The 21,990-nt window shown below is 45.8% G+C and overlaps 1 long non-coding RNA gene across 1 annotated transcript; it reads left to right on the top strand.

The window, feature by feature from the left end:
• The first annotated feature begins 460 nt into the window (after window positions 1-460).
• On the top strand, window positions 461-2,088 carry LOC119335916. Its single transcript, XR_005162129.1, has 4 exons — window positions 461-925; window positions 1,005-1,497; window positions 1,598-1,702; window positions 1,927-2,088. It is a non-coding gene; the product is annotated as an uncharacterized LOC119335916 (long non-coding RNA).
• The last annotated feature ends 19,902 nt before the right edge of the window (window positions 2,089-21,990 follow it).

Here is a 21,990-nt window from a genome sequence, read left to right as displayed (position 1 = left end):
CAAATATACGGTAGGTCCTTTACAAAAAAACTCGTTTTAGGCACTTGAAAAAATGAAAGATGGATTTTTCGTCCAATGAAAATGAATACTTTCTTAGCCAACATTGTTTTCCATTCCATGATGCACCCTTGTGCACAATATGCGATAATTTGAACAAACTATGCCATTCGAAGATGCACCTTGTGCAAAAGATACAAAAGAAACAAATAGAAAAAACATAATTACATAAGCTTTGTTCTCATTGGTTGAAACATTTGTGCCATGGATCGATGACATGGCATCCATCCATCCATCCCATTTATTTAAAGAAAAAAAGACAAAAAGAAAAAGAAAAACCTACCCGTAGCCCAACCACCCAAACCCTAACTCAGATCCCCTCCCACTCTATCGCCGTCGCCCCTTCTCCCCCAGACCCAATCGCCCTCCCCCCTCCCACTCGATCGCGCCTCCCCTTCTCCCCCAGATCCAATCGCCCTTGTCCCCCTTCACCTTGCTGTCGGCCTAACTCTCCCCCTCTCTTCTCCGCCCCACCCCACTCGCTCCACCTACCGCGTCCACAGAGCCAGAACCCCTCGCCCCGCCGTGTGCCCTCGTCGGCTCGGCCATGTCCTCATCGGCCCATGGGTTCCCATCGAGGAGATCGAGGATGCCGCGCGTTTTCCTTCTCCTCTTTCTCATTGCGCTACCGCGTTCAAGTAGAATGACCCGACGCCGACGCCAAGTGGTTATGCTTGCAGGCCAGGGAGCGACGCCGACCGAGACGAGGATGACGACACCGTGATGGAGGTCGATGGCGCTGAGGTCGAGGAGGCCGCCCAGGACAAGTCCGCTGCCAAGGCGCTCTGGACCAAGATCAGCTCGGGCTCGGGTGCCATGAGGGTGCTCGTGCTCCTGTGGCTGACCCCTCCTGGGGACCTCGACAAGGGTATGGTTCCCTCCTCATCTCCTCTTCTTCTGGCTTTCTTATTTGCCGCATCTAATGTGTACATGCGTTGCGTGTGCAGTTTGGGGCCAGGGAGAAGCTGCTCGATCTGACAAGTTTGGATGCCCTCCATGCCGCCCTTGCCGATGCACAGGTTGAATGTATCGATGTCCAGCGTTGTTAGCACTCTCAAACTTGAGCGCGCTGTAACAAGTCTAACAAGTCGGTTGTTTTACTGTGAGATAGATTTGGATTTTTCATGTCTTAAACACGCATGTAGTAGCAGTACACCGTTTGATGCAGATCGATCAGGCTGCTACGCATACGTGCATGTGTGCTGGTCCGAGATCCTGCCATGCCATCACTGACTAAACAGTACTCTGCATGTTCCCTTTGTTAAATGAATGAACATTGTCGATGTGCCAACCATGGGTGCTGCCGCATCCGGCTTCCTGCCTGGCCAGGAGAACTACATCATCTATATTATCAGCCAACTGAGGAAATGATTTCATGGATGAGCAACAGAGACTACACGATGACAACTCCAGGCTCCTCCAAGAGGTCAAGGACATGAGGTACATTCGATTCATATTTTCTCTTCCCTTGCTTGGATTCAGCCAGTTGCATGTTCTAACCGTGGAAATACTGATTACTGTGGATGGGTGCCACTGCTAGGAGGGAGCTGATTAGTGGCAAGGACCTCGTTGCAGAGTCCTGCAGGGTGCTCGAAGAGAACGTGAAGGTCCACCAGGAGGTCAAGGACTCCCGCACCACCATGAAGTAAGCAGCTCCTTCTCCAATGCCAAGGGTCATGTAGTTGCTGTGAATCATTCATGTACCATGCATGGACTGTCATTCCTATTTTGCTATCTTGCTGCCAATGTCATTTTCATGTTGTTTTTATGTTTCCACAACTACTAGGAAGATGTCATTCTCATTTTTCTATCTTGTTGTCAATGTCAACTTGATGCTACTGTTATTGACTCAAGTTTCCACAACTATAGGAAGATGTATCCCACAATTCATATATGCGGCTGTTATCTGGGTTTCCTATTTGTCGGTGCTTCAAGAATCAAGAACTCTAATTTTCTTGATGTTGTTGTTATTGGCTCGTTTCCACAAGTTGTATCCTGCAACTCATATTCTGTAATGATGTCCAGCGTTTCTCTTGCTACTCTATTTTTAACGGAATGATTAAATCTTTTTGAGAGTTTTTTTACAGCACAATATTCTCTCTCTTTTTCTGTGGGTGGAGAAGTTGTGATGTCTCAGTGTGAATGAGTTAATGATAAGTATAATATGATGAAATCGAGTCTAGGTGCTAGCGCCCAGTGTCCTTTAACACTTGCTTACCATTTTACCAACTCATTCACATTTAATGTCCTTGTGGCAGCCAGCGCCATGAAGACTGCAACGCCACTAGCGCAAGACCTGCAGCTGGCCTAGTCTTATTTTTACTCTTAGTTTTGCCTCACAGGATTCACGCTTAATTTCTTGGGCAGCGATTAGTTCAGTTGATGACTTGTACCTGCTGATCACCTATACATGTTCAGAACACATGATACGATCATAGTAAGTAAAGTAAGCAACTCATATCTTATAAACCTATTTGTGCATTTATAAACCTGCTGATCACCAATACAGATTTAGACCTGCAGTTGGCTACTTTTCCTCAAGTTATTTGTGCATTTATAAACCTATTTGAACTTTTCTAGTTCTTGAATGTATCCATGCATAAATGTTTTATACAGATAGTTTTGGAATGTGTTTTTTTGTTAGCTTATGACAAGTTCCAGTTCCAGTTTTGTTGTTAACCTCTACAATCCATGTCAGCATATAATAAGTATATGAGTGAATCCGTTGAGTATCTGAAACTAGATGTTTTGTTGCTCATAGTAATTAAAAAGAGTGGTCAGTTTCTCATCACACACTGTTATTATCACTTCATGGCTTTATCTATTGTGTCAGGCTGTTGTAGGTGCTGAACTGTGATCATGTTTTATGGCTCACATGCATGCTACATGTTGGCTGACTTGGCATGACGTGCACGAAAACTTCATGGCATTCATACTGAATAGCAATTCTTAATTTTCATGCAGAATTGCTCTAGCTCTTCTTAATTTTCATGTATGTTTCTTTCCGGACTTAATCTTACTAAATAGCACCCCATCACTTGCTGCTGTTGTTATTCACTATATCCTCGTTGTTCTGTTTTCTTGTTGGCAGATATTTTGCCTAAATTCAAGACGAAAGAATATGTTCAAAGAAGTGCCAAGACATTTTTGTATCGCAAGTTATGTAATAATAGCTAGGTTATTTGGGCATTGTGAACTCCAGAATTTCATGTATCTTCTCTCTGTTTTTGAATGAAATGTTGTATGTGTGTTGATGTAACAGATTGTTGCTTCTTGTTATTTGAAGTATTACACTTGTTTTCTGTCTATTTTGATTTAAATATTGGTTGTTTAATTATTGGCATATTGAAATCTGAGGAACATGACCATGACAGCAAGGACCCACAAACCAGAATCGGAAATTTGGGACCCACATATCAGAACTTGACAATTGGGACCCTTTTGAAAAAAGAAAAAACGGGCCAGCCCATGTAGGTAGCAAAAATTAATAGGAAAAATAAATATTAAAAAGGCCGAATTAATGGGCTCGGCCCATATAAACACCGAATTGGACCGGGCTGAATCTTGTGCCACATCATCTTGCCACGCTGGATGCCTATGTGGCCTTGGGAGGTTGCTAGTGACCAAAACGCCACATTAGGCATATTTTTGCCGTAAACGTCTCCGACCTTCTCACAGAGAAGGTCGCTATAGTCAGTTTATGACCACCAGGTTTTGACCTTCTCTTTTTGGTCACAAAAAGGTTGCAGATGAAAAACCATGACCTTTCAGTGACCAATAGTGGTGGTCACAAGTTGACATATTTCTTGTAGTGATGGCCGGTGCAGCAGTTTGTATAGGAATGGTGGGCGGCGGAGGAACGGACATGTGGTGCCGGAGTAGCCGCCTCGGCAACCGCCTCTCATTAATGTGGGAGGCAGACGGGCGGACGGATGACACTTGTGTCGTTTGAGGCGGAGCAATCGCCTGCACCGGGAAGCGGGGCGGGCGGCACTGACCATTTCGGGTGCAAAGCGCGCACAAGCAAGGGACACAGTCTGGGTGGGCCAAGGCAGTCAGACTCGTGCTTGGCAGTGGGTCGGTCCAGCAGCCGGACATACTGGCTCACCAGCAAGCTCGCCGAGCTGAGCGATGACAATCAGACGATGGACATAGCTTCCGACCAGGAGTTGACACCACTGTCCAAGCCGATTCATGCCGTGTTCACCATCGTGCAGATGAGGCCGCACTTCAACGCCCTAACGGTGGAAGAGCTACCAGCACAGGAGGACCTGTGTTGCAACCTCCATCTCCTCAGTGAGCACCGGTGCACAAGTGAACGACAATGCCATCGCAGACATGTAGCCCTATGATCCTGGCTTCCCAAATGAGCAGCCGACGCTGTATCAGACCATCATTAGGGACTGCGAGGCCCTCTCCGTCACCCTTTGAGTTGCTACGCTCGCCGTGGCGCCGCCGTCTCGCGTTGTCAACAGAGTCAACGGACATGAGGATGAGATGACTTTACTTCGAGAGGATGACAGTGGGGACCCACTAGGGCCATAGCCGCACGTACGCAAGTGCCTCCTTATTATATAAAACTATAATTTTTCCTTCCTTCTGGTTTCCTGACATCACGGTCCCACACCATTGTCAACCTATGTAGTCAATAAATGAGAGAATTGCACAAGGAGCGGCCGACAGCTAGGACCAAGCAGCTCGAGCAGTATTAGTGTTTTTGAGGTGTGAGCACTGCAGAGTTTTTCTTGTGCGATGTTTAGCCCAGATATTAATTTTTCTCCTCTAAACAACAATGAAAACATAGCTGCAGGTATTAACTGGGCGGGCTATGGCCCGTCTAGCCCACGCCAGATATCCAGCCCAGATATTGATTTTTTTCAAGCTGAAAATGGCTTGCCCCGCTATACTTTTTTTAGGAATACCCAGGCAAGGTCAAGTTGTTATTCTCCGCCCCGCTGGGCTGCAAATCTTTCCTTGAAGGGATGCATTAGGCTTAACAAGAAAATGGGCTTTAAGAAATAATAAATGGGATGTAATTATAAAAACTGGGCAGTAACTATAAAAAATGCACCAAACACGTAATTACTTTATAAAATATTATTTTTGGATATTGAAAATTTTAATTTCATTAATTGTTGCACGCGCAATGTTTCGTTGGATTTTTACCTAATATAAATTTATATTGAAATTGTATTTAATCTGAGTAGAAATTTCGGGATAAAAATATTTCGGATCACATCAAAATGTGGAAAATTTTATTGAATTCTATTTTGAACGGTTGGTTGAAATGGGCAGTACTTTTAACAAACTGTAAATAGGCTGTAGTAAATTCCATTAGAATACAAAACTGGGCTGCACATTCTTACAAATCTCAAATGGGCTATAAGTTCTCTGCCACACACTTGTGGCCTTACTAAGTTGACGTGTCCCCTAAAAAAAAGAGTTGACGCGTATGCAAGGCTTTGTCAACTTATAGTCAACACACGGTTCTAGCAGTAGTGGCCGTGGATGTCCATCCAACGAATGCCGTGCTTCTTCTTCAATCTCGAATATTCTAGCTTCACCCGCCCAAAAAATTATTCCTCCCCCTGACATCTGGGGCGCACCATTTCGGAAGTTGACCTGTGGGCCTACTAAGTTGACGCGTACCAAGGGCTTTGTCAACTTAGTCAATATAGACGATTCTAGCTGCAGTGACAGTACGATGTCCATCCAACGGCCATCGTGCTTCTTCAACCTCTGGTCTTCTTGCTCCAGCCGCCCAAAGCAGCGCCGGTCGTGCCGCCTGCTCCTGCCTCTCATGGCCGGCTGTGCTACCACGGAGTCCTCACCGCCCCCTACTACTCCCACCGCTGGCCAGGCCATCCCTCCACTCACCCACACCCCCTGTTATTCTGCGGTGATGGCAGCCTGACACCGCAGCCGCACCAGTGAACCCTCGTACTCCTCTCCATGTGGGCATCCACTGCCGCGTCTTCCCCGGCTCCGCGTCATCCCCTTCCTAGGCCTCACCGTCGTTCATCGCCCTGGTGCTCTCGGCGCAGCGTGGTCAACGTGGTCAAGGAACGACTTCCATCGTAAGAGTATTGTACGTTGATAGGCTGACAGCTAGGTCCAGGGCAGCCGCAAGGAATTGGCTCCTTATTACATGCCAAATAATTATTCCTCCACCTGACAGCAGGGACCCACCAGACAGGCCACTGTATTTTGTGAAAAAAATGTTTCCCCCTGACTGCTGGGACCCACCAGCTACATCTTCGCACGCAAGGAAGTGCGTCCGGGCAAAAAAATGATTCGCCCCCCTCACTGCTGGGACCCACCAGCTACATCTTCACATGTAAGGAAGTGCCTGACAGTCGGGACCCACCTGGTCCAAGCGTATGTAGCATTGTCATTCTAGTCACGAACGTGTACGTACATACTGGTTGATGTAGAGGCGCGCACGTGTCATAGTAGAGGCGCGCACGTAGCATGTACACGTACGTACAACAACCAGTGTGCAAGAAAGAAAATACGGCCATGTACGTACATATGGGCGGCATCTTGAATGCCTACTCGCGCATACGTTGGCCTGGGCTCGTGTACATGGTTGGGTCGGAACGGAGAAACTGCATCATCGTTGTGTTCATGGGGAGCCAGTGTGGTTGGAACAGAATGCGTCGTCGTGTTCATCGGGAGGGCTTGGATGGAATAGCCGATGGAAAGGAGGCCTGGCGTACCGCAGAACGGAGGAAACAGCCTTGTGTTCGACCGGCCATGTTCGAAATGGGATCCTGTTCATCGGGAGGGGTCTGGCGTACCGCAAAACGGAGGAAACGGGCTTGTGTTTGACCTCCTACGGTCGAAACGGGGTCCTGTTGATCGGGAGGGGTGTGGCATAACACAAAACGGAGGAACCGGACTTGTGTTGGAGCGCTACGGTTAAAAGGGGGGTCATGTTCATCGGGAGGGATGTGGCGTACCGCAAAAGGGGCTCCACGGGATACTATTCATCTCCACCGTCGACCTCCTCCAGCCTCCACGGGCTACTGTTCACCCACCGTCGACCTCCTCCAGCCTCCACCTGTGACGGTTCACCCACGGGCTCCTATTGATCCAGCCTCCACCACGTGCTACTCCACCGGATACTGTTCAACCAGACCTCTCCACGGGCTCCTGTTCAACCACCCCTCCACGGGCTACTGCTCATTCAGCCCTCCACCGCCTACTGTTCAACCAGCCCTCCATGGGGTTGTCCTGTTCATCCAGTCCTCCACACGGTCTTGTTCATCCAGCCGCAACCAGCTCGATCGATTGGGCTCCAGTTCAACCGGAGGCAACCACGAGGCACTGTTCATCCACCCCAACTAGGAACTGTTCATCCAACACCCCCCAACAATGCTCACTGTTCATCCAAAACCCCCTAGCAACGCTCACTGTTCATCCAGAGGCAGCATCGATCGGCCTTAGTTAGCAGCAATAGCGAAGGAATCGCTCGATCGCTCGAGTTCAGTAACGCGTAGCCTGCAGTGCAATCGCTCGGGTTCAGTTAGGCGACGCCTCGCTCGGGTTTAGTTAGAGCCCAACGCCACGCACCCACACGCGTACGGTACGAGAGAAACGCGCATCGCTCAGCCCCCGACCACCCACCGTAACCGGGGACTCCCCGAAATTTTCCTCGCCCTTGCTTCTACCACGGTTTTTTCCGTCATGGACGGCCCAAAGAATGTCATGCAACTGCGTCTCCGGCCTGCCCAGGACGAAAAGCCCATTCTCTGTCATGATTTTTTTATCATAGAAGTAGGAGCCCACCACATCTATGATGATACCGGGTTTGGTCACAATTATCGTCATAGAAGTGTCATAAGTATGAAAGGAAAAAAATTCGTTCGGCCCAAAATGTCACGGATGTGTCTTTTTTTTGCAGTGGTTGTTCCTAATGATAAGAATGAACTTATTCTAGAAAGAATTGTTACAGGCTATAGAATGGTAATTGATTTTAGAAAACTAATAAAGAAACTAGAAAAGATCATTACCCTCTGCCATTTATTGATCAAATGCTAGAAAGATTATCTAAGCACACACATTTGTGTTTCGTTGGTGAATATTCTGGTTTTTAACAAATACCTATTTCTCAACCTGATCAAGAAAAGACCACTTTCACTTGTCCCTTTGGAACTTATGCTTATAGATGTATGCCTTTTTGTTTATGCAATGCACCTGCTACCTTTCAAAGATGTATGACTGCTATATTCTCTGACTTTTGTGAAAAGATTGTTGAGGTTTTCGTGGATGACTTCTCTGTTTATGGGAAGTCTTTTGATGATTATTTAAGCAATCTTGTCCGTGTTTTGCAGAGATGTGAGCAAACAAATCTTGTCTTGAATTGGGAGAAGTGCCAATTTATGGTTAATGAAGTTATTGTTTTGGGCCATAAAATTTTTGAAAGAGGTATTGAAGTGGACAAAGCTAAGGTTGATGCAATTGAGAAAATGCCATGTCCTAAAGATATCAAAGGTATTCGTAGTTTCCTAGGTCATGCTGGTTTCTATAGGAGATTTATCAAAGACTTTTCTAAAATTTCTAGGCCTCTTACAAACCTTTTGCAAAAGGATGTTCCTTTTATTTTTGATGATGATTGTTTAGAAGCCTTTGAAACACTCAAGAAAGCCTTATTATCTGCACCTATTGTTCAACCACCTGATTGGAACTTGCCTTTTCAAATTATGTGTGATGCTAGTGATTATGTTGTTGGTGTTGTTCTAGGACAAAGAGTTGATAAAAAATTGAATGTCATTCATTATGCTAGTAAAACTCTAGACAGTGGTCAACGAAATTATGCTACTACTGAAAAAGAATTCCTAGCAGTGGTGTTTGCTTGTGACAAATTTAGATCTTACATTGTTGATTCAAAAGTAATTGTTCACACTGATCATGCTTCTATAAAATACCTTATGGAAAAGAAACATGCTAAACCTAGACTTATTCAATGGGTTCTCTTGCTACAAAAATTTGATTTACATATCACTGATAGAAAAGGGGCTGAGAACCCCGTAGCTGATAACTTGTCTAGGCTTGAAAATGTGCTTGATGACCCACTACCTATTGATGATAATTTTCCTGATGAGCATTTAGCTACAATAATTGTTGCTCATAACACTCCTTGGTATGCTGACTATGCTAATTACATTGTTGCTAAATATTTACCACCTAGTTTCACATACCAACAAAAGGAAAAATTCTTCTATGATTTGAGAAATTACTTTTGGGATGACCCACATCTTGATAAAGAAGGAGTAGATGGTATTATTAGACATTGTGTACCTGAGCATGAACAGGGACAGATCCTACGGAAATGTCACTCCGAAGCATATGGAGGGCATCATGTTGGAGATAGAACTGCTCACAAGGTATTGCAATTTGGATTTTATTGGCCTACTCTCCTCAAGGATGCGCGTAAGTTCGTCTTATCTTGTGATGACTGCCAAAGAATAGGTAATATCAGTAAGCATCAAGAAATTCCTATGAATGGGGATCTTTTCCTTCCATTTGATGTTGAACCATTTGATGTTTGGGGATTTGATTACATGGGACCTTTTCCTTCCTCTAATGTGTATACACATATTTTGGTTGCTGTTGATTATGTTACTAAATGGGTAGAAGCTATTCCAACCAGTAGTGCTGATCACAACACCTCTATTAAAATTCTTAAGGAAGTTATTTTCCCAAGGTTTGGAGTCCCTAGATATATAATGACTGATGGTGGTTCACACTTTATTCATGGTGCTTTCCGTAAAATGCTTGCTAAGTATGATGTTAACCATAGAATTGCATCACCTTATCATCCTCAGTCTAGTGGTCAAGTTGAACTTAGCAATAGAGAAATAAAATTAATCTTGCAAAAGACTGTCAATAGGTCCCAGAAGAATTGGGCTAAGAAATTAGATGATGCACTTTGGGCTTATAGAACATCATATAAAAATCCTATGGGTATATCTCCTTATAAAATGGTTTATGGAAAAGCTTGTCATTTGCCTCTTGAGTTAGGACACAAAGCATATTGGGCAATCAAAGAACTCAACTATGATTTCAAACTTGCCGGTGAAAAGAGGTTATTTGATATTAGCTCATTACATGAATGGAGAACCCAAGCTTATGAAAATGCTAAGTTACTTAAAGAAAAAGTTAAAAGATGGCATGATAAAAGAATCCAACAGCGTGAATTTAAAGTTGGACAATATGTTATTTTGTACAACTCTCGTTTTAGATTATTTGCAGGAAAACTCCTCTCAAAATGGGAGGGACCCTATGTTATCGGGGAGGTTTATCGGTCTGGAACTATCAAAATAAATAATGCCAAAGGTACTAACCTGAAACTTGTTAATGGGCAATGAATAAAACATTATATCTCAGGTATACCCATTAATGTTGAAAGTAATATTATCCAAACTTTGACACTGGAAGAACACATAAAAGAGTCCTTCCACAACACTCCAGAATCGTGAAAATAAGGAGGTACGTGATACGATTCAGTAAGGCTAGCATCATGTCTTCCTCATCCTCCAACAACGGACAAGAAGACGTGGGGGTGTTTCAGGAAGATCTAACAAAAGAGGAAGCTGAAGAAGTTGCTATGCAGGAAGAATAGGAAAATCCTTTTGGGGTTCACTCTCCGGCTTCTGAGAGAGGCACATTGGCTGGCATCTCTACTCATATGAATCCTCATCAAGCTATGAGATCATCAAATAATAAAGAGGGCCTTGAAGTGCAAGAAGAAATCCCACCAAGAAGGCCTCTACATAGGTTACATCATAACAATATTTGCAATTTCATTCACAATTATGGGTTCGAGAATACTCCTCGTAGGCACATACCGTCCAATTGGGACATATTATGCCCAAGAGAAAACAGTGCAGGAACGAACCCCTGGGGCTCTGTCGTGGACTTAACACGGCAAATGCCCTAGCAAAAGAACTTAGGTGTGGAGCCATCGCAACTAGGTTAGCTTGAAGGAGTTAAACGAGACAAAGGACACAGAGAGTTTACCTAGGTTTGGCCCCTCTCAACAAGGTAAAAGCCTACTCCTGCTTTAGGTTGTATTGCTTGGGTTTTGGTTACCAGGGAGCAAACACGCTTGACCTAGTTCTCGACTTGTTGTTTGTATCTTAACCCGCCACCGGATCACCCCTTTATATACCCAGGTTGATGCCCGGTGGCTTACAGAGTCCCGGCCGGCTCATACACAACGTGTCCGGCTTGGTGATTAACTAAACTTGCTAGAATACAAGTTACACATATGGCGGTTTATCCTCTTGCGCCTCGAGTTGCCTCTAGGTCTTGGGCCTTCAATAGGCTTACTTCATAACCCGCCATCTTCATCCTTGAGTCGCCAACGGTATGACCCGGTCCCTCTTGGGCTGGTCATACCTAATAGTTAAATCCCCAACATTAGGCCGCAGGTTGATTTGAACTTGTTCATATCAATCATCAGTACTTGACTTAGCAGAATCTTTCATCATCAACTTTATTAATTTGTGGTAACCCACCATGACGTCATACCTCATAATGGTGCTAACCCGCCATGACGTCATCTCGCATTAACTTCGCACGAAGGCTAGAACATCTCAACATATATTTACCTTTAATGGCCTTCCAAAAAATCGAGGCGTCCGTGCAGCCATATAATCATTTTTTGGCCTCCTCGATTCCCGCACATGCCATCTATCCACTACCTTATAAATAGGGATAGGGCCCCCCTGTTTCCACTTTTACCCCCTGACGCTGCCTCTTCTTCTCCTTCCTCTCGACACCACTGCGACCAGAGCTTCGCCGCCGCCATCGACCTTCTTCAACAGACCGAAGCCAGGCCGCTGCATCAACCTGAATGCATCCAGAAATCGTGGCACTTCTCCGCTGTCCATCAACGCTAACTGGTATTCATCATCCCTTGCTCCAGATCAGCATTATGGTTCCGCTGTTCGTCAGAGTTACTCTCTGTTCTTCTCTGTTCTCTCTAGATCATGTAGTTTATTCTAAACATGATACTGAAAAACACACGGTAGTAGTTTTAGCATCCTTCTTCCAATTGTAGTAGATACTTTTCCTGCACAAGATCCATCTGAACACATGAGTTCTTCCACTACCATCACTTTAGGTCTTGAATTTATTATGTTTTCTGAACTTCCGCAGATCCAAAATGATAGCACCAATCTTTAGAATCTATTTGTCCAACACTTAGCAATTCCTCACTTTTAGATCTGAAATATGACAACTGTTTGGGCAGCTTAGATGACAAACCGTACCCCACCATGTACCATTAGTCCCCTCTGAAGCCCCAGTCATATGCTTGTCGAACCTGTATAATCCGGTAACATTTTCTGGTTTAACCTCACTTACTTATTCTTTGTCATAAGAATGTCTTGTAAATTGCACTTCACCTTTTGACATTTGGTCGGTTTAACCGCATAATCATTAACCCGACAATAACTTCTTTTGTAGTCAAGAGATGGCAAAAACCAAAATTGTCACCTCATGCAACTGGGTTGCCTCTCGGGTCACCAAACAAACATTGAATGAACATGTGCAAGTAGGCGTCCTGGCCGCAAAGGACGTCATTCAGTGGAGAGCCCTAGGCACAGAAACCATCCCGGAGCCCAAAGAAGGCGAAGTCATTGTCTTCACTGATCATATTCTCCGGGGATTCACTCCGTCTGGTTCAAAAAAATTTCCGCGACGTACTGCACTTCTTCAAACTTCATCTGCGAGATATCGGGGCCAACTCTGTTTCAAACATTTGCAACTTCCAAGTTTTTTGCGAGGTTTATATTCAACAAGAGCCCACTATCGAACTGTTCCAGGAATTTTATTAGTTGAACTGGAAGACCGAATTCACAGACGGGCCCAGCCTGGAGTTAGTTGGAATTTCAATTCAGAGGCGGAAAGAAGCCACCTTCCCAGTCGCCAAGCTGCCCAGACATCCTAAGGATTGGAACCAGACTTGGTTTTACTGTCTAGACACATCTCTAGAGGGTGAAAATCCCCTGCCGGGTTACCGTGAACACCGGCTTAGCAACCAACACCCACTCCTAGACTGGATTAGCACAAAGGAACGGGCAAAATATGCGCCCATTTTTTCAAAAATTAGAGCCTTCATGGCTAACGGCTTAATCGGCATCGACCTTGTCCGATGTTGGGTTTCATGGAGGATCTTGCCCTTAAGCCGCCGACCCGGCTTAATGTGTGAATATACCAGCGACTTGAAAGACCCGCTACGCCACTACCAGATAGAGATGACTGAAGAGGACATCAATAATATGACCAAGTCATTGCTGAACGAGAGTTTGGCTGACTGTAGCAAAGCTGGACTGAATCCTTTCTGTGTTCTCAACCAGCCGCCAGTTGTAAGTTTCCAGCTATTTCTTGTTTAATCACTCATTTAAACTATCTTATAATCCACTTTATTTCCACAGGCTGACTCCCCTTTCTGGAAGAGGAAGTTGCAAGAAAAGTCGGCCAAGAAGACCCAGACAAAGAGCAAGGCTACTAAAAAGCCTGCCAAGAAGAAGACCAACACCTCCGAGTTATTTAACTTGGACGATGACGATGATGATGAGTCGGAGGTAGAAGTTAAATCCCTTGGATCTTTTTTTGTACATCTCATTGACAATGACCATTATCAGGATTACGCGGAGGCCAGCCGTGCAGATGATGAAGAGGTAATTACTCTTTCCTCCGGCTCAGAACCTCTGCTGAAACAGAAAACTCGACAACCAAGCCGGAAAGCAAGATTTTCTCACCCTTTAGCTTACTTGGATCCCAAGTTTCTTTTGAAGAAACAACACCATGCATTTTGTTGCACAACCCGGGATAGTGGAGACGGAAACCTTTCTTCCGGCTTACCAAACACACAGGTTCCTCGCAAATGCGATGCAGAGGTTTCACACTTTCCTGATTTAGCTTATCCAAAGGCAGGTCTTATTTGACAACCACTTAATCCTTTTGATTCAAATTATCAGGGAACATCCCATTCCTCTTTCGGTGATTCAACTGGAACTTAGATTCCATTTTTCAATCTCGCCCCTAGGTAAGAACATTTAATAGCTTGATTTTCTTAACCTCATATTGATTGATATGCTGGTATCTTCTTGTGTTTGTATTGTCAGTGGCATGTCCAAACCGAGCAAGAAGACCAAAATGAACAAGCCGGCTGAGGACTCAAATCCTTCTGAGCCAGAGAAGCAAACAACAGAGACTTCTCCCCAAGCTTCTGAGGCCATAGTTGATGAGCCACCATCGGAGGAACACAACTTCACAATAGATCATATGGATGTTGAACCAGCCACTACCAAGCCGCCATATCCCATCAAGCCTACTGAAGAAAAGGATGATGATGTTGTCATTACTGGGCTTGGTTACACGGCACCGGGCAACCCCACTGTCTTGTCAAAGCAAAGTGCTAAAGAAGAGTTATCGTTGCTGACAAGGGCAAATGGTCGGTGAATTTAGAGAGCTACACCCAATACAACGCTCAGGAGATCCACCCTGGTTTTCTGAACCGCCTTCATACAACTCGTGACTTTGAGGCCGGCTTAGTCAATCTTGTGAAGGAACATTTTGAGGTAAACGCTACAATCTTCTTCATATAAGTATACTTCTGTGAGTCACCAAGTCTACTGGATATGATAGAATTGAATATGTTGTAGACTTTAGATAGCCTCATATATATCAAGATTAAAACAAGTAGCCCCCAAGGGCCGACTAGAACTGGAGAGTTAAGCCAGGACTTCAAATAGTAGTGATCAACTTTGCTCCTGTAGCCCCCAAGGGCCGGCTTAATCAACATGGATAAGCCGGTACTTATCACCATAACTATGAATAAAATCCAAGGATGTGGCCCCCATGAATTTTCTATAGTCATAACAGTTTTAACCAGGTCATCATGGAATTGTCTTAAAAAAAGAGCAATGTGCATTAGCCCCCAAGTGCCAAGTAAAATAGTTGTATTGTGCTTGGGACTTCAAATAAAATGATTGTAATACCGCCTGTCGTTTGAATACTACATGCGGAGCTAAATATGAAAGAATCCAAAGTCCCCCATCTTCAGCAAAATATCAAGTCTGAACAATCTGAAACTTCCAAGGCCAAATCAGAACTGACAACCGCCTTGGAAGAGATGGAGAAGTTGAAAAAGGACTTCAAGGCTGATAGGACAAGCTGGGAGATTGAGAAGGCAGCTCTGTTAAAAATAGCCGAGGAAGCAGAGGCTGCCCTTAAACCGGTGGCTGACGAGCCTTTCGGCTTAAAGCATCAAATTAACATTATGACAGCCGCCATCTTTGGTAAATAACATTGTACTTCAATCTTTCCGTAGCAATTTATATCAATCATTACCCGGTTTACCAATACATTTTCATTGGTACAGGCCCGAGAAGCTCCAGCCTTGGTCAAGACATGTGCGTCAAACTCAAAGCCACATATACTCTGGTGGAGCAATTTTACACTGGAGCTCAACGAGCCATCTCGGCCGCCTTACACAAAAAGTCACCGCCTTCTCTCATCAAGGAAGTGCTGGAGAGGCTATCTGTGCTGCCATAAAGGATCAAAGAGTTGAAGCGATCAGCCGCCAGGGCTGGTGCCATTACCGCGCTGAGCCGAGCAAAGGCCTGGCAAGCTGAACTTGACCCAGAAGAACTGGCCACCGGCTGCCCAAGGTTAAAGGAAGACGGGTCTCCCTTCAGTGCTGAAGACTTCACACAAATAGTAAGGAAGATGCGTCCTCTGGCAAGCAAACTGGCTGAGGAGACTGATCTGTCCATTTATCAAGCGGTGTATGATGTTGACAATAAGAAAATGAAAGCGCCGGTTCATGAGGCCATGGATCTCATTCCACCAACACGTAAGCATACCTTCGCTCCTGACATTGTCCTGTCTAAACTTATCGATGATGAAGCTGAGTTTCAAGCCTTATCTGGCATCGATTGGTCATTGCCTAACTTCCAGACGAAGGAGGAAGAAAAAGAACCAGCGCAGGATGACCCGGAAGCCTCAACACGCCAAGACCAAGACAATTAATCCAAGGGTCGGCTTATCGTCCACCGCATAAGACAATGTGTGCCAGAAAAACACTTATTCTTTTGGGTCATCTGATGCCTTGTAATAGGCTATCTTGAAAACAATGATCTGTCATGCCATCGTGCACGTTTATTTGCATAAAACTTTTGAGTCACTGATCTAAAATTTAAAGATCTTGCCACTTATGCTCATAATTTTTGTCCATCATGCTGATCATGTTATCATAAACCCTGCACACAAATAAACAACATGTACCTTGGCGGTTTACCCCAGGGTGGGTCATAATACCCCATATAAATTCCACTTGGTGACTATATAATCTATTACCAGGGCGGGTTATCAAACCCCTCATATACTTATAACAAAGTAAATACCATACATGTGATATTTGTTCATACTACTGGCTTATCACACCATATGCAGTAAGGGTAATAGCCCAAAGATTCAGAGCACAACGCCCTGTGCAATTTATTCATACTGCCGGCTTACAACGCCATATGCACCAAGGGTAACATCCCAAAGACTTAGTGCACACTTCCAAGCGCATAATCAAAAACACACTGGCGACTTATCGTCCAAAGCCAGGCCGGGTTACCAAAACTCCGGATAGATTCAAACATGAATCATAAGAATCAAGGCAACATGGTCTGAAACAATTTTAAACCATATATCAATACAGTACACAAGATGGACTCAAAAAATGTTCAAATCAAGTAGAAATCAGGAAAACAAGGCATTCAAAGGCTGACAAGCCACAATATCAAGTGTTATTCAAGGGTCGCACATCTACTGAGTTAATCCTTAATTCAAACCTATAAACCTGGCCTCACATGACCAATTGTTGTTTTAACTTTGACAAGTTCAGGGTCTTTATAAGATTGACTGTCAAGAGTATGCCGAGTCATTCCAGGATTACCTAGTCAGAATGGCAAGCATACAAAGGTAGGATAATTAGGATTTTTGGTGAATACACCTGGCGTCCAAGCCTATTCACTACAAAAAAACACACTTCCATGATGATACGTGTTTGTCACATTAGGTCACGTTTTCTGTCATGCATGTACATCCATGACGATTTTATGACAGAATCAAGATAGTCATACCTGTGCTGTCGTAGAAGTGTTCCATGACATTACCAAAATTATCATCACGGAAGTGTCCACTTACATGACAATAAATCGCGCGTCACAGAAGTGCTTTCGTCAAGGGTGACCGACACGTGGCATCCACCCGTAACGGAACACTGTTAAGCTATCGAGTCGGGTTTTGGATCCGATAACTCGTTAACAGCCCGGACCAATGGGAAATTTCCACGTGTAAAATTCTCATTAGCCACAGAACCACGTGTTAGCTCCGCGCTGGCACAGGTGTCACTCATCCAATGGACGAGATGGGCCTATGATATGTTGACACGTGGACAGGCCCAAAAGTGGCCCAAAAAGTTTAAATGGGCCGGACCAACTGAAGGCGCATAAGATTTAGCGGACCATAATGGGACGGCCTAGCTAAAGGCCCACAAGATTTTGTAGACCATTATGGGCCGGACCATCTAAAGGCCCACAAGATTTAGTGGACCATAATGGGAACGCCCAGCTAAAGGCCCACAAGATTATGCAAATCATAATGGGCCGGCCCAGCTAAAGGCCTAACATTCTCTGTTAAGACCCGTATGGCTAGTGTCAAATTGGCCCGTCAACAGCCTGTCCTAAACTTGTCATCATCGTGACCCATGGTCACTTCTGGCCTGTTAACAGTCCGCTAAGTATTTGGGCCGAATTACGGCCTGGTGTATTTTCGTCCTGTTAAAGGTCCCGCTTCATCTGGGCCCATTTACAGGCCATTGAAACTTTCAGCCCATAAACGACCGTGAAGGATTTGGGTCATATTCGGCCATGTCTGACATTCGGCCTGTTAGAGGCCCACTATAGATTTGGGCCACCTGCGGCCTGTTAACGTCGGACAAAAACCATGGGCCATATGTGTCCCAACGTCACATTGGGCCCATTAACGGCCCATATAAAAATGACGATAATCTAGCCCGACCGAACTTCCGGCCTGTTAAAGGCCCGTGTATTAGGTCGTTACATTTACGGCACGTCCGAATTTCGGCCTGTCAAAAATCTGCATCGTAAATGGGCCACCATTTCGGCCTACTAAGACCAGTGGGTTATTTAGCACAATCAGGGCCCAATCTCACTTTTGGTCTATTAAAGGCCCATGTTTTTTATCGGCTCGAGATATTTACACCTGTAAACGGCCTATTGTTACTGAGGGCCCAAATTATGTTTAGGCCGGTTAAAGGCCCACTATGGGCACAGGCCTTCCCGAAAAATATGAAAGCTGATGCTGATTTAGGCCCAGATATTTTTAGTGGGCTACATGCAAATTTCGGCCCATAATCATTTTTAGCCCAATTGGAATGGGCCCGACGAATGTTGGCATGTTGGGCTCCTACAAAGCTTTTGGCCGAATACATTACTAAGATAAACCTACACTATACAAAAATAGTGTCGTAATTACTGTAGCCTTTGGCAGCATCATAAATTTTGTATCACAACAAAATAAATTCCAACCATACAATAAAAGTCCTGTTGGCATAAAGTTTACCGTCCTTGCAGATAAAAGCACCATCAGATGTATAGAAGCATAGATCTTTTGACCTGAGTGCTAATGTTTCAGGCTGTAGAATCTAATGGAGCAGCACGATCTTCACCTTTTTTACACCATTGCTCTTGAACAACGAAGCGAATGTCTGATAGTCTGGTTTCAAGACCATTCATATCTTGACGACATTTGTCAACCACTATTCTTGTTTCCAAAACAACGTCCATTAGGGATTGGACTTGTGTCTGGAGCACAGATATATCACTCTGTCTAGCAGGAAGATTTGGTTCAGTACGAAATTTGGATGAGGTTACTGTCGGTGTCAAAACCGGCGGATCTCGGGTAGGGGGTCCCGAACTGTGCGTCTAGGCGGATGGTAACAGGAGACAAGGGACACGATGTTTTTACCTAGGTTCGGGCCCTCTTGATGGAGGTAAAACCCTACGTCCTGCTTGATTAATATTGATGATGTGGGTTACAAGAGTAGATCTACCACGAGATAATGGAGGCTAAACCCTAGAAGCTAGCCTATGGTATGATTGTTGTTCGTCCTATGGACTAAAGCCATCCGGTTTATATAGACACCGGAGAGGGCTAGGGTTACACAGAGTCGGTTACAATGGTAGGAGATCTACATATCCGTATCGCCAAGCTTGCCTTCCACGCCAAGGAAAGTCCCATCCGGACACGGGACGAATTCTTCAATCTTGTATCTTCATAGTCTTGGAGTCCGGCCGATGATGGTAGTTCGGCTATCCGGACACCCCCTAGTCCGGGACTCCCTCAGTAGCCCCTGAACCAGGCTTCAATGACGACGAGTCTGGCACGCATATTGTCTTCGGCATTGCAAGGCGGGTTCCTCCTCTGAATAATTTATAGAAGATCGTGAACACCAAGATAGTGTTCGGCTCTGCAAAAATAAATTCCACATACCACCGTAGAGAGAATAATATTACACCAGATCAATCTGCTGACGTATTCGGCGGCGTGACGTCACACCACTTCCAAGCGCTTACTCGAATTGTTTTTATTGTTCCACCTTAGCGTGTTTAGCGAGGCAGTTTCCTTGGCACGTCTTGTCGAAGCAGAGATAGTGTTCCCCTTATTCCGGGATTCCCATCAATACAGACGTGGGTAACCCAACCGCGCTCATTGCCACGCCCCCTCCATCGAAGGCGGGTTCCAAACGGTCACGGGGACGACTCTTGGTATTCTTCCTCTTTATAATGAGACCAATGCCCGTTCTATTTATTCAATCCTCTATGGAATCCGCCCCTCTCCCTGAGTTCCAACACCCAGGGCTCCGAATTCAGGTACCTTCGATCCTCGACAATGTCCGGTCCTGATCTACGAGGCCGGTGGATGCCCTCCTCCATCACGGAGGAGGACGTGCTAAAGCTGAGAGATGCCAGGTACTTAACCTACGATATTTCACATAGGCTACCTGCCCGAGGGCAAGTTATCCCAACTCCCGAGCCTGGCGAGATCGTCGTGTTCATGTCTCACTTCCGTCGGGGTTTAGGCTTCCCGACGGATCCCTTCATGAGGGGGCTCATGTTTTACTATGGGCTGGAATTCCACGACCTGGCTCCGGAGTCCATCCTCCATATCTCATCATTCATTGTCGTTTGTGAAGCCTTCCTCCGCACTACTCCTCACTTCGGCTTATGGCTCAAAACCTTCAACGTGGAGCCGAAGATGATTGAGGGGCGTCAGGCAGAGTGCAGCGGGGCGGTTATAAGCAAGAGGGCCGAAGCTCCATGGCCTAAGGGCTCTTTCCAAGAGGAGCTCGGCTTGTGGCAACAGGAGTGGTTTTATATCACCGCTCCCCGGGGCAGCAGGCAGAAGCCGCCACCCGTCTTTCGCTCGGGCCCTCCACAGCAGCTGACGTCATGGGTCAACAAGGGGCGTGACTGGGGCCCGCCCAAAGACGTCCCCCTGTTGCAGGACCGGATTCGAGTCCTCCAAGAAAGGGAGATCAATCTGGTCGCAGTGGTGCAGGTCATGTTGATCCGGCGCCTACTGCCTTGCAAACGTCGCCCCCTCCGTGTGTGGGAATTTAATCCGGAGGGGCCGCGAGCTCTTCAACACTTCATGGGTTTGACTCCCATGGAGATGTATAAACTATTCTTCAGATCGCAAGAGACGCATCCGGAATTGACCGAGGACGCTGGCCTAAGCTGCAATCGCCCGGATACTCAAGTAAGTAGCCCTGTGTCCGAACACACCATCCATTTATTTATCGTGAGCTTGCCTTTTAACCAGCTATCCCTGGACAGGAGTGGATAGCGCAAGCACAATTGATACGGTGTCCGGCCCCCCTCCCTGAGACCACGCAGGATCCCGTGTTAATCAAAATGTTGGAGGTTGCACCTTCGAATGAGGGCGAAGGGGGGCATGGGGAAACTGTCACCTCTGCCAAGGAGGCCTTTAGTAAGGGAGGAACCGAGAGTCCCTCCTTCTAGGGGGAGAAGAGGAATGCTTCCGAAGACCCAGAGGCCAAGGCCTCAAAGCGGGGAAAGAAATCTGTACCAGAAGGTCCCTCGCCAGAAAGTGCCCCGGCCGTACTGTCTCCTCGGAGGAATCAGCCCTCTAACGAGCCGTAAGTGAAAAGGGTGATTTTAATATTATCAGACACCCTTGCTTAATGTATAAAGGTAACGAAGTTTTTACCTTGTAGTTCGGATCCCAGCCTATCTCAGCACAGCTCATCTTCGGGAGACCTTCGTCCGGAGATGATGGAAAGCGAAACGCCTTCATCTGTCGCCCCGTCGTGCGAGGTGGACGAACCTGAGGTGTCGTCGCGGAGGGTCTCCCCGAATCCGGCGGGACCGGAGAGTTCGGCGCCCATTGGAGTACGGCCGGTGGAGCTGCAGGATTTGCTTAAGAGGGCGTCCATCTCAGAATATCACCACACATTAATGGGTGATGTGATTGAGAGGATCTCGTCCGCCGAAACCGGGTTGTATGAGGCCGTCGGAAGTTTACTGACGGGATTTGAGGTACGCAAAAAATGACATACCTGTTGACAGTTTTGCACATGAAGTGCGCCCTGTATAGATAGTAGCCCCCGAGACTTGGTATGCTGTCGAAAACGACAGCGTGCCTAGGATCGTAATCTCGGTTATTAACTGTCGCCTTTCCCATGCAGGTGGCGGAACGTTCAGTGGCCAGCCGGACTGATGAATTTGCCGAGCTGAAGAAGCAACTCGACGCTGCAGATGCAGACATCTTGCTGGTCAATAGACGACTTGATGAGTCACAAGGTATGTGGTTGCC

This window comes from Triticum dicoccoides, chromosome 7B, assembly GCF_002162155.2.
Source record: "Triticum dicoccoides isolate Atlit2015 ecotype Zavitan chromosome 7B, WEW_v2.0, whole genome shotgun sequence".
NCBI classification, from domain to species: Eukaryota; Viridiplantae; Streptophyta; class Magnoliopsida; order Poales; family Poaceae; genus Triticum; species Triticum dicoccoides.
This window is presented reverse-complemented; position numbering and strand designations above follow the sequence as displayed.